The sequence below is a fragment of the Manacus vitellinus genome, unplaced genomic scaffold, assembly GCF_001715985.3.
Source record: "Manacus vitellinus isolate BGI_N305 unplaced genomic scaffold, ASM171598v3 scaffold_22_pilon, whole genome shotgun sequence".
In the NCBI taxonomy this organism is placed as follows: domain Eukaryota; kingdom Metazoa; phylum Chordata; class Aves; order Passeriformes; family Pipridae; genus Manacus; species Manacus vitellinus.
In genome coordinates, this window is record NW_021939632.1 from 3,611,989 (window position 1) to 3,626,167 (window position 14,179).

The 14,179-nt window shown below is 39.4% G+C and overlaps 1 protein-coding gene across 1 annotated transcript in view; it reads left to right on the forward strand.

The window, feature by feature from the left end:
* Window positions 1-391: 391 nt before the first annotated feature.
* MYLK (myosin light chain kinase) overlaps window positions 392-14,179 on the forward strand; it is a 190,220-nt gene continuing 176,432 nt past the window's right edge. The window contains exon 1 of the mRNA XM_029959831.1: window positions 392-438. The gene's annotated coding sequence lies outside the window, so the exon portion shown is untranslated. The remainder of the gene's footprint in view (window positions 439-14,179) is intronic.

Here is a 14,179-nt window from a genome sequence, read left to right on the forward strand (position 1 = left end):
ATCTGACTAATCCAATCTTGAGTGATTTCTTATCAAATGAAATTTTGGTGGCTCTCAGGGTCTTTTGCAGTCATTGGCTTCTGTTGAGAACCTGTGGTATAGTTCTTAGTGCCAGGCTTTGGAAGGATTTTCCTTATTATCTAGGTATCATTTTCTACTTTGCAGATGGAATGGTGGGTTTGTGTAGCTATTCCAGCCAGACTTCACTATTCTGATATTTATGTTTCAATAATTTCAACAGTGTAATAATTCATGTTTTTGTAACTGTACAATGCATTCCTTGACTTGAATTATTTGTAGGGTCTCTAGTAGAATGTTTTTCAAATGGTACGTCAAATATGTAGTTCTTACTACTTTCATCACTAGGTTTCAAACACTTTACAAGGAAGTATCAGAAGGAAAGGAGTTTGGAGGGACTTCTCCAAGGCCTGAAAAAAGGTAAGCCAGGTGAATCTTCTGTTTCCATGTCTGAATGCGAAGTTGTCTTTTTCTTACTAAAATAAGTTTAGGAGGCCACTAAATAAAACTTGTGAGTGAATACACTTGCATTACCAATAATGTAGGCTTAGTCTGGATTTAACTTGATGCACCGGGGGGGAAAACAACAAAAATGACACTTAGAAATGCAAATGTAGCTAATGAGAATATTTAGGTATTATTAAATATTTAAATTCGTACCTTTAAAGTGTGTGCTTCACATGCAGAATTTCTGGAGCTCATTAGAGAATTTTTTGGGGATGAATTTTTTTAGCCTAATTCACTGTGAGTCTTTAATGTAATATTTTTTTCCCCCTATACTTGCAAATTAATATTAGTTCTGTTCGTTCAGCTGGATTAATTAGCTCAAAATTATGTAATAGAGGCAAGACAAAATAATAATTTCTTCCAAAATAAGACTGAATCTCTGATAACTGTACATTAATTCTGACTTCTTACCCATATCTGTTTCGTTCCATCTGCAGATCACAAAGGTTTTTAGGTGCTTATAAACTGGACATCAAGCTATTACTAGCTACTTTTGAAAGTTTGTAGCATAAAAAATAAAGAAATAAGGATAAAACTAACCCTTTAAATTTAATACATGGATTCCCTTTACCTTGCCCCTTCCAGATGAAGTTATTCACTTTCTTCCATCTTCAAATGAGAGAGTTTAAACTTGCTTTATAGGAATATTGCTCTGCAAAGTTTCCAGACTTATAGGAGACAGAAATACCTCTAGAAACTAAAAAAAAAAATGAGCTTACTAGAAAAATAAAAAGTTTTGAACTGTTTGACAAATACTGAATCTCAGCTTGTGAAAACAAAACCCGAGTTTCGGATCAGTGTCAGAATTTGATGCTGTTATTTTGAACAGCTCTGGTTAACTTAAATTCAGAACAAGGGCTGAGTGTTCCCTTTTGTATTATGGAGTTATGTAGTACAACAATTAACTCGGACTCATGTTATGCCAGCCTTCTGTGCAAACATAGAGTAAAGCCTTTTCACTGCCCCTAAAGAGTTTTGTCCAAGATGACAAACAGCTGCTTGCTTCCAGTGCAGTGATTTTGATGTATTTATTTATTTATTTATTTTAATGGAGAACTGTACTGAGCAGATAAAACTGAATATTTGTGATTTGTTTGTTTTTCTAATCTAGGGGGATTTGCTTTCCTTCTACTTTTTCTCTGCTGCTTTCCAAAAGTGTGCTTCTTTTCAGTTGTGCTATAAGGTGCTCAATAACTTGTTAAAACAGATCTCTCAGAAAACGATGTGGTTTCTTTTCTTTTGAGAAAGGAAGATAGGAGACCAAAACCACATGTAACACCTTCTTTCCCCCCCTCCCCCATTTGTTATCTTTCTTCATGCTTTAGAAGAAAGACACTGTCAAATTTAGATTTCTGCAGCTTCAGTTTTCCACCCCTGGGTTTTGGTATGTCTCTGAGATAACTCTCCCCCTGAAAGTACTGTTATGTGTGATAAGAAACCTTGTAACCATCTTAAACTGAACTTTGTGTGGGTTTTGGCTATAATACGTGCATATGTATATATTTATATTTTTTAATCTATTTTTCCCCAGTCTCCAAATCATTGTCATGCCCCATTTAATTCTCTCCAGACTTTTTCAATGCCTTTTTGAGGGTTTATGTGGGTAACTCTACTGTCAAGGCAGAAGCCTGTGACTTTTCCTGGCTCATGTGAGGGGACTTGCATTTGCTTCAGTGAGGCAGAATACATTTTCCATTATGGATTTGTGCATCAAACTGAGAGGCCTTGCTTGGGCTTCAAGGTTCTCAGAAATGGTAAATTTAAACCAAATACTGGGGGGAAAAAATGCTAATGCTGTATGATCTTTAAAGAAAAAAAGGGAAAAACCAAAGGAAAGGAAGATCTAACCAGGCCCTGGGGACCAATCTTGACTATGCCTTATTACCACAGCTTTATCCTTTCCAGTTCTTAAAGATGCTGTCAGTATTGAACTCTAATGACCTGATTAATGCATTGGAAGGGTGCCTATAGATTGTGGTACTGATATTGTTTCCATATGGCTTCCTGGAAGGCAGATTGGCAACAAGATGTCATCTTTGTGGTGATGAGGAGGAAGAGTGTGGGTTTTTTACTTTTTATTTTTATGGAGCTTGTCTCAGCAAATAAATACCAGTCATTGGGTCAGTCGGTCTGAAAAACAGTAGCCTTGTGGTAAGCTGAATTCTGTAGATTTATTGGAGTCTATAGAGTAATACAGGAAAAGGATATGATATCTATATTGTTTGCAGAGGCTTAAAAGCCCCATAATACCTGTTCCTCCTTCAGTCAGCAGGGAGTTGTCTTTTGAAGCTGCATGTATTCTGTGCACGTGAAATCTATGGGATAATCCCAGACGTGTTTCTTGGGGCAAATACTGGATTTCACAGGACTTACTTCTGAGAATTGTGTTCAATCAATGCAGCAGGCAGCAGCTGTTAAAAATTCTTCACCCACTGCTTAGAATTTTCTTCCTGTATTTTGTGCTTCAACCAGGCAGCACTGACCAGGCTCAATACAGATGTAAAAGAGTTAAACTGAATTAATGACAGTATCCAGTGGGTCAAACTGAATGACCAGACTGTCCCTTTTTGACAGCAGTGTAGTGTCCTACCCATTTTTCTGTGCTAACAAGAAACACCTTTTTCTTTTTTAGTGACAGTGTTTTGTTTGCATGATGGCCACACATACAACTGGTTCCATTTAACCCACGAGACTGAAATGGTTTGTGAAGTAGCTTCATATTTTTATTGTTAAAGCAAAGATTAACCTCCAATCTCTTTTTCCTTACAAGGGGATTTCTTCCATGTATCAATACATAAAGTGCAGACTTGTTGGGCGGAAGAATCAGCTGGGAGACTGGTAGTGTCACAGTGTGGTTCCTCCTTTGGATCTGAGTCCTTTCAGTCCTAGGAAAAATGTTTCATTTCTCTGAAGGGAAAAGAGTCAGATCCAGTGGGAAGTCCCTGTCCTAATTAACTGAAAATTTATTTTCTTTCTTGGTGGGATTTGCAAGCTGTGCTGTCTCGCCATCACTGACTCATTTTAAAACCAGTTCAACTGTGTCTAGAAGAGCTGTTCTCTGTACAAACAGTCATGTTCATTTGTTTTGTGCATCATAGCTTACAAGGAATGAGATAGAAAATTCCCTGGATTCTTTCATTCACCTTCATTACATTACTGCCTCACACCATATCCACATAAATGCTTGATTCTATGTAGAGACATGCTGGGGCAATTTTCTTCCTTTCTTATCTGCTGATCTCTTTTAATGTCAGAAGAGATCAAGATGGAATGAGATGATGTGTTTTGCTGACCTCAGGACCCCACATGCCACCAGTGGCTTGTGAGAAAGTACTGTACAGGAAGGTGGATGCTGTAGCTCTAAACTGTTGTTGCACATGTTTTAACATATAACCTTGGGAGATCATTGTGCTGTTGGACTTCCAGGGCTAGAAGAGGAGGAGATAATAAACTGCTATAGGAATAAAAGCCTTGGCCAAAGTTTCAAGCCTTAATAACAGTTTTTGTTGTGAGGAAGCTCTGAAATTGCAATGATTCTGAGCCAGGTCATGCTATAAATCTGAGATGTTAGAGACAACTTGCTCATAATGTTCTCTGAGATTTCTTACAGAAAATGTGGTTCTTATTGCAATGTGCCTCCTCATTCCAAGAGGACTGGCAGCTGGTTCTACTGCTGCTTGCATCAACAATGCTGTAAACCCTGTTTTCTCTCTTAATCATCAAATTAATGTTCTCCTAGACCATGAAATAGAGTCTTCCATTTAGACGTGGGTTTAATGGTGGGTTCAAACCTGCTACAGCCTCTAGGCTGGTAGGGTGCAGTGTAGCAGGGAGAGGCTCATAGTTTTGGCAAAGCTCCACTTCTCTGCTTCATTTAAATTCAGTTTGTGACCTGTGCTTCATCAGCTTCACTCCTGAGTCCTACTTGCTTCTTTCTACAGGCAGGTCAGCAAAAATCCCACAGGAATTTGAAAGGATGGATACAAGACACAACGTGAGAAAGACAACTCCTTCTGCCATAGTTCTAAACCAGCTAAATCCCTAATGCATGATTTGTGTCTTGTGTATATCTGGCCAAATGTCTCCATGCAGTAATTAATGGCAACTGTCTGGTGATCAGTCTGTAGCGGAAGGATCACTAAAGCTTTCTGTGAGAAAGCTTTCAAGGAAAACCAGTGTTCCAAATTCATTTCACCACTTCAGTTGTCTTTTGAGGACACACAGCAGCCTCAGGAACACAGAAGCAACCAAAGTCTTGCTCTAGTTTGGATTACAAAATCAAAGTAATGTGGACAGAAAATACATATCAGTGCTATTGGCGAGTGTCTTCCATAGGAGAAGAAATTACTGCAAAATGGGTTCACTGCTATAGCTTGAGAGGGGCAGGGAGTGTCTTGGCTTAGTCCAACTTAACCAAGGAAATCTGAAATAAAGATTTATGTTCCCAGCTTAATTCTTAAAACTGTGGGCAGGGAGGGAGGAAAGAAAGTGTATCCAGTGGTATGAGGCTAAAGGCAAATTGCCCAGATCTGCCCTCAGAAATATAAGCACAACTTTCAGTCATTTCAGAGAGAACTTCACAACATAATGAAAGGACAATGTGGGACAGAGAAGTATCCAACTCTGGCATTGTCCTTGCAGGAAATGAGACCCAGTGGTCCAGGGAAGCCTGTCCAGCCCTATTTGCAATAGCTGTGCCCTACAACCTCTTTCGTACTCTGATAATTCAGTGAAATTAGACTTCTTTAGTTAGTGGGAAGCTGCTCCTCTGCCATATTGGAAGCATTCTTCTAGTTTCTAACCTAAATATATTCACTGTTCCTTTTCCACCCGTGACTTTTATGTCTCTGGTTATCCCAGCCTTTTGTTACTCTGAATTGTGTTATTTAAGTATTTTTCTGTTTGGTTTGGGTGGTTTGGTATCAGTTAACAGTATGCTATCAAGAGTGGGGGTGAAACCCAAAAGAGGGGTGTTTAAGATGAGAAACAAAATGAACCCAGAGCGCCTGTGCACATGGAAGTTAACCCAACTAGGTTGTAAAGCTGCAGCTTTTGATGTGGAACTGTTGCTCTCTAAAAGCACAGCTGACCTCTTGCTGTGCTCCTTCGCCGTCTGTGCCAGAGGAGGCTGGAGCAGTGATGGCCTTATGCACAGGGCCCCTGGGAACTCCCCAGTCTCACCCAGTCAAAGGTGAGCTATGGCAAGGGATTAAGTTAGCACAGTTCTTCCTAGTTCCTCATTTTATATCACAACTTTGAAATCCCTGAAAATCAGCAATGTGTTTAGTCCTCTCCTTGGCTGCATCCTAAACTCGTTCCTCAGTAAACCAAAATTAGCTGTGCAACATATTACTTAAAATCCATTACTGCAATGTGTCATGTTTTACACCTCACAAAAGCTGTTAGGTGGTGTATTATGGAGAGAGAAAGAAAACACAAGTCTGCAGTATCAACTGGTTTGCTATGAGGTTTTTAAAACTTGTTCTTATTTCCATTTGAAATAGTAACTGAGCCCTAGCAAGTATTGCTTGTGAACTGTGCTGTCCTGCCTCCATCAGACATTTTGCTCCATGAAAGCCTAGAAATAATGCAGTTAAATCTATAAAGAGGAATGTTTGAGTTGTGTGCTTTCTTCTAGTTTCACCTGCTTTTAAAGCATCTTTGTACATACAGTTGCTTTGTCGCGGTGGAAGTCGGGTTTTATATTAATTCTCTATTGTGCAACTCATTTGCATAGCTAATGACAATTGCCTTTGTATTTAAACTAGTCCACCTGGGAACTCTGAGAACTACAGCATGTCTCAGGCTACTGTGTTGCTGTATCTTCTGCTTCCTCAGCTAACCCAGAATACCTAAGGTAGTAAGAGAATAAAATAATTTTTTTTAATAACTCCCATTCCTCTCTTCACCAAACTCTCTTGCAAGCTGATAAGACTCCATCTCCTCCCTGCACTAGAAAGTACCAGAAACTCTCCTTAAAGGTGTTTCTTGTAGCCTCACTTTGAATTACAGTTATAGGCAGCATTAAAAACTTGAAGCTTAAGTAACATTTGTCTCCTGTCTGCTTAGGTGGAGGATTATAACATGAATTTGTTACCACTGCAGAGGCCTTGGCAGTATTAACATTTGCTTAGTTTGCAGAAGAATTGCTCTGGTTTTTGCCTGTGCACCAGATTTGGATGCAGTGAGGACAAACCCAGATTTGCCCTCTTTCATTTGCATAATGTAACCTTGAAGCTTCCCAGCTCCCCTCCTGTTCTCTGTTCCCCAAAAGTATTCTAATATTTGGAATTTGTAAACATGGGATTTGGGATTCCATATGCATCTGGAATTGATAAACCGTTGGCATTACAAAGATGTAACCCTTTATACCTCTAACCCAGGAATGCTCTAGAGAGAACTTACAGGCACATCTGATGTAGATGCAGGCAGAGTCTGAACAGCTAAAAACAAAATGAAAAAGTTGCTGTTGAATGAGTGGAATTTTCATTGAAAACTATGTCACTTGGGGGGCAGGTGGGGAGGAATAAAAACTACAGAATCTGTTAGGCAATAAATACAGCCATAATATTTTTGAGCTAAGAACTGAAGAGGTGTGAGTCAAATAAAACTTGTCACATGGCATTAGTGGGAGAGCGAACCTTTTGGAAGAGACACAGTAGTCAAGGGGAAAAAAACCCACCAAGCAAAAACCTCACCCCTAACAGAATCTTGGATTAGTTGAGGTTCAGTGAATGGCTTTGTTGAAAACACAAGAAGAGAATTCAAATAGAGAAGGCCTGATAAGGTGCAGGGCATCACAGATCTGTTTCCATAGTGATATTGTTCAAACAGAGGCTTAAAGGAACATGAATACCGTTGCAGATGAGCTCTATAGAAGACATCCGTCTTCCAGTGGGGATACTGCTGTTGGTTGTCTGATGTTTTTTTCCCAATTAGTTGGATTTGGGGAAAAGCGATGAGGGAAAAACAAGGGCTTAAAAAAACTATTGACTTGACAGACTACTGCTCTCTTCCACCTCCTGCTTTCTGCATTTTGCATGCCCTCTCCACTCATTTTTACTCTGACTGTTGTAATTGTCAAAAATTGCATTGAAATGTTTTTAGAAAAAAAATAGACACCCCCACCCCCTAACTGCCTATACTGAAGCAAAACACAACTTTACACCAGTGTGGGGTTCAGATATGGGTGTTCCTTCGTGTCTGTGTTTATTCTCCTTTGATAAACAGTGCAACTGAGCCATTTACTCAAGAGAGCTCATTGTGAGAGCAGCACAGTACATTTCGTACTACATGTTGCCCACTGTCCTAATCATCCTGTAGCCTCTGGGAAATTCACCAAACATCACCTTCTTTTCATAATTGATGCTTCTCCTTTTGAAAAGCGTGGTCAAGCTCTGGTTAGAAAAGAGCTGTTTCATGTTACAAATATTTTGGTGTTGGAGTTCTTCCTTCCATTTTTCTTTACAAAATTACCATTCTGCAGTTTTTTCTTAGTTAAGTATACTTTGAAAATGAGCACAAAACCCTTAAGTTACAGCCGTATAGAATATATTTTAAGATTAAAAGTATACCAGTCACTTCTCTGTGTAAATTATGATACATTTTCTTAAAAAACCCCACAATCTTTGTTTAAATAAAACTGCAGCAGTTTTTTGACTTGAACTTTTTAATATGGGCTGAATAAGCCACCTAATAAGAACAGAAATTTATGTAGAAAGACAGTAAAAAAACTCATTGTGGTTCTTCAGCAGCTTGACTTCAGTGCATAGGAGACTGGGACAGTATGGAAATGCTGATTTTTATGAGAATGGCCAGGTTTAGACAACTCTCACTCAGAAATGAAGGGCTTCATACTTGGGATGGACCAGCTCATGCTTATCACGACCATGACTATTCTTCTGAAAGTGTTTGAGACCATATGAATTCATTGGATTTGCACCCAGTCTGGATCTGGTCACTAACCTGTTTTCATCTAAGAACACAAGTAGTTTGAGTTGGAAACATTATGTACTCTTGACCTTTAGAGTCAGGGAGAATTACCTAGGGAGCAGTTTTGGTTTCAGTGAGGTAAATGCATCATTTTTTCCCCCCAAAATTAGTTAGTTGGTCCAAAATTTTATCTTTAAAGTAACTTGAATACATATTGCAATTTTCTGTGTTAGTTCAATAGCTGCTTTATGAAGACACATCCCAAAGGTACTCAGAAGCAGAGGGAAGAAAACCAAATAATAGTGAAAGTGCAGTATCTTGGCATAGTAGTCTAGTTTAAGCATACTATTCTAGTTAGACTGTGTGTTTGTTTTGGTTAAGGAAACAGGCTAGTACAAATGTCTTGTAATAGCATAGAGTTGAGTATATAACTTAGATTGTAATAATGACAGTAAACTTGGAAGAGAATTCCTTTTAAAATGGATATTTTTGCAGGAAATAATTATATTTTGTAATTAAAGCCATTTTTACATATTCCATGGGGTGTTTTTTCTCTCATTCATAGCCCTTCTGAGTGCCAACAGAGCAGATAATACTCATTAAATTCTTCCCCTTTTCTAGTCCTATCTTAGAATGGGAAAATAAGCTTATATTGAAATTTCTTATTTTATTTCTTGGGAGGAATAGAGAGCCTGGAATCACAGCCAATATGGCAAAAGTTATTTCTCTTTAAATAGTGTGGAAGAAAAACGTCCCTTTTAACTGAACTCTACTTTTAATGAAATATACTGTTTTATTCTGTATACTATTTTATATAATTTAAAATTCCCCAAATTAGTGGGAAAATGAAAATTTTACTCTTCAGTCTCACTCTTTACTTTCCAAGAGATTTCACTGCTAAGTGTATCCTACTCTAGTGAGAGATTTACAAAGCTTTCATATTTAGTCTTGCTACTGAGCTGTCAATCAAATAACAGCCTACAATTACTTGAAGGGGAGCTACAAAGATAGACCAGCCAAGCTTTTTCTCAGTAGTGGCAGATGGAAAAATGAGGGGTAGCTTGAGTGGTTGCTATTGAAGCTTGGCAGGATAGTGGAGCAGTGGAATTGGTTACCCAGAAACTTTGTGGCATGTCTGTGGAGGTATTCAAGACATGTTTAGACAAAACCCCAACTGATTTATTTGGGTATTGATGACAGTTCTGCTTCAAGTGGGATTTTGTGTTAGGGATGTGTAGAGTTCCTTTCCAGCTAACATTTCCTGGGACTCGGCCATTATATTATCTGTTTATTGGTTTTCCTTCTTTCATCCTCATCCCTGGGTAAGGCAAAGACCTCCTTCAGCATCTCGTAAAACTGGTGAACTCTCAGTCTGTCTGGGGTCCTGGTTTGTAGAATCATAGGGTGGTTTGTGTTGGAAGGGACTTCGAAGTTCATGTCATTCCAACCCCCTGCCATGACCAGGAGCACCTTCCACCAGACTGGGTTGCTCAAAATCCCAGTTCATAGTTTATAAACATGGACACCTCATCCAGTTTAAAGTTTCCGAAGCTGTTTCTGTTATCCCAATTCTACACTTTCCTGGATCTCAGCAAACAATGGTACATTTTGACCATATTTTCCTGATGTGACAAACAACTTCTGTCTATTGATCTTTCATGGAAATTATATTTTCTTACATCTCTTATTCTCCTCAACAAGGAATTTAAGGAATATTGTGACTTTAACCTAGAATACATTTCTAAGACACCATGTACTCGCATCTTGGAATAGAGGAAGATATTCAAACTCCAAATTCTGGTCCTTTTGAATGTAAGATGATTTTATTTTTCTGATCCAGTCCTGATCTAGTCCTGATCCAGATCCCCTGGTGCTTGGGTGAATGCTAGAGTTAGTAAAAAGGGAAGGGTAAGAATACGAGAACAGAGTGGGGACAGGAAGGAGGAGGTGAATGTTGTCATTGATAACAGCTGATACTTAAAGTGTGTATCCAAGATCCCTCAGGACTGGAGATTAGAAACCTGTTCATGTTGTTGTACAAGCACTAACTACAGACAAAGCTCCTGGGATAAGGAGTTTCCACTAAGAAACACAAAGATCCCATCCTTTTGCAAGCAAAGAGGTGAGGAACTCTGTCTGGGAAAGATTAAATACCTTGACAAAGGTCACTGTAGTTACCCCTTCTCACAGAAACTGATGGTGGCACAACTCGTGTACTCTGAGTCCAGAGCACTACTGCCAAGTCAGGCTTTTCTTTCCCTAATGATTTCCAAGAGTCTAGTCAACAAAACAGAAAGCTGGTTACCAGGGAGCCGGCAGAGACCTTCCCTGTGCTATGGACGGAGCGCGTGTGCGCGTTTGGTGCGTAGGATAAAACTCCAGTTCTGCCTCCCAAGAGCCTTCAGAAGTAGCTTTCTCTCACTTGCTATCCAGGGAAGCATCATTCCACCTGTGGATTTGGTATCCTAGAAGTGTCCTGAGCCAGTTTCTGTTTTGGAACCTGCTGTTGCATGTCCGGAACCCGGAAGCTCTCAGTAGGTGAGAAGAAAGCAACCTTTTCCAAGCACCCTTTGAGGTACATTTGGTTTTAAAGAGTGCATTAATATTGGTTCATCTTTGAGTTAACATTGAAGAACTAGTGAATTAGAAGCATTCTTCTACTTCCAAAGGAACCTATATTAGTTTTGCTTGTTCTGGTTGTTTAAAATCAGAAAATGACTTAAAGTTTTGTTGTGTGAGAGAAAAATCATTAAAGGCATTGAATAATCTTGCAAAGAAAGTGTCCTACTGCGAAACCTGACACCAGTGAGGGGTTTTTTTCTTTTGTGTGGGAGTTATATTTGCGTTCTCCCCTCCCATCCCTAGTCTCCCCTCTACTTCTAAGTGATGTGGAAAATGTTGGTGCCAAAAAAAAGCTAGATGAAATATTGATAAATGTGGGAATCACTTACTTAGAGCAGAGGCAAATTAGAAGGCAGCTGGTTTTCATCTTTTCTGTTAACTTGGGAGGTGTGTGTGTGTTTGTGTGAAGAATTGAGGCTACTGGTTTATATCCCTATATCATACTCTTGGAGAAGGGGAAAAAGCAAGAGTGCTGAGAGTGAGAATCAATCACACAGCTTTTCTTCAGGCTTCTATTCATTATAGATCAAGTTTTAAGAAATGTAGGGAATGTTTTCTTGCAGCTTTTTGTCTCTCTCTGTGTCAAATATCCTTAAGTGCTAGGGATGATATGTGACTAGTTCATGGTATGCTTTATTCCCAAGACAACTTTCTACTTGAAAAACTTTATTGAAGTGGAATGAATGTTCTCCTACATTTACAGCATTGGGGAGATGTTGTTGTGTTGAGCATTATGTCAGGGCTAATTCTAGATTAGCTGTGAGAAAGTACTGTAGTAACAAATACAACTGAGGTTTTGAGAATCTACATGTAATATGTTAATGGAGAATGTAATTTCAATTCTTAGGTAGAGCAGGATGGTTTTGGCATTACTAGATAGTGGATAGTTCTTTCAAATTGTCAGTTCCAGGGGTGGCCACATAAAAAAGTTAGAAATTATAATACGGAATAAACCAGAAATAATTATTCTGGTAGTTCCATAACATGTATCTGCAGCTCTGTCTATAACTCAGAAAGGTTTGATAGACCTCAGAAGGATTCAGAGATATGCAGAAAAACCGTGGGTGTGTAATGACATCCACAGGACCAGAGAGTAGATGAGGACTTTTCAGTTTGGGGAAAAAAAAATCTTGGTTGGAGGCTGAGGGTGTCATAAAACTAAAAATGATGGGGAGAAGGTAAACAAGGAGCAATCAGACATAGCTTCATTTGAATAAAGGAAGAACTCAGTAAAACTTAGACAACTAGCAATTTAAAACAATTTGGGGATTTTTTTTCATACAAGGCATGTGCAATTGATTGTGGAACTCACTGCAATAAAATGTCAAGAAGGCCAAACTGGGTTCAGAAAGAGGTTAAATTCATAGAGGTTAAACTCAGGGACTATGAAACACAATGGTCTGACTTCTTAAGTCCATAAACTGCTGATTGCCAGAAGCCAGGAGGGTGTATTTGGGAAAGAATTGCTGTAAGCTTACCCTGGCTTTGTGTTCTTTCCCAAGGCAAGTGCTACTGATGGTCACTGGAGATAGGATATGCATAAGAATGAGACACTGGGGCAGTTTTGTGGCTTGCTTTCCAACATCTCTAGCTGTCTGACTTCATTTACAGACATGATATTTTGGTAATGTTCCACTTAATGATCAAACTACATCCTACAATTTATTCTCTACTCCTTTTTTCATACATCAAGGCTCACAGTAGCCTTGTCTGCCAGAGCTTCATCTAGGAATTTCTCAGAGTTCAGTGTGGCTCCATCCATTTCATCAGAATGATTGCTTTGAGAGGTGCTGATCTCAGTTCTGTTTTGTCAGTTTAGTAGCATCTATGCACTCACTTCAGTTTCACTTGCTGTTGCTTTAATCATCTTGAAAGCCTTTTCCACTTCTGTTTGTTGAAGTTATTTACTGTTATTATCCAGGTAATTTAGCTGTTGCTTCTTGAATTGGGACCCATGCTTCTTTCCAGCCTCTAACCTTTCTGATTGTCCACTTTGGGTTTTAAATATTGAAATAATGGTTGGGGGGAATTTCCTGCTTTTGTCGTGGAAAGAATGGAAGTGTGGTGCCCTGGTTCATGTTTGTGAATGTGAAGGAAGCAGTACTGTAAGCTGTTAGTTCTGTAAAGCTCCTTTGACAAGTGACAGACAATTGTATTTCACATGGGCAGAGTGCATGTGAGATTTTGTCACTCTGGATTTTGCTTGTTTAATCCTGTAACTGCCATGAGTGAATTCCAGGTCAATGCCAGTGTCACATTAGTGGTGTGTGAGCCAGTGTAGTGAAGCTGCAGGGTGGTGCTGTTTTGTTGACCTCTTTAGTGCTGTGCTCAGAAAGTGTGTATTTTTGCTGCTGTCCCAGAGACTGGGAGTGGGAACTTGGAAGTTTCCCACTGCAATCAATAGGAAACCAGCAAGTACTTAGGAATGAGAATTGCTTTGCTTTCTGGTGTCTGGCCCACTGCCTATTTTTGTGGTTTGTGTCATAGCCCAGCCTTCACACTCCTCTGGGACTGAAGAGGTGGCTGCATTTATCCCTGGCCACGCACACTGAAATACAGCTCATATACAGTGTAAACATACACAGCTCCAAGAAAGTCATCTTCAGGGAGCAGAAGAAATTTTTTTGCCTTCCTAAGAAGGCTGTCCTGAGGAAAATTAAAGAACTGCGGGCAGACACAGGACTTTTCAACTAGTAACTGACAGGCTTTTCCTTCAAAAGGACTGGTAAAGTTTGGGGACTAGACAGATACTACACTTATACTCCATTTCTATTACTAGAAGTTCTCAAACTAACATTTTAGCTTTTGTAGTTGTGGAGAAACCCTGTTGAAAGAGTGCAGAAACTGCCGCAGCCACCTGAGTTGGCAGGCAGCCTGAAACAAGCCTTGAGGTGCTGAATTCCTCTCATTCATTCAATGGATGGCTAATTCAAATGGCGTGGATACAGCTCGAAAGGTGAACGTTAACTGTTTCACTGTGCATCAAAGTAGCCAGAAAAATACCGAGAGTGTGTAATGAAGGTGAATAGTATTGTATTGGGTACTCTTTAACAGCACAGGGCAAGCTAAACATCGGCTTCTGAGTATCTGCAGCCCCAGT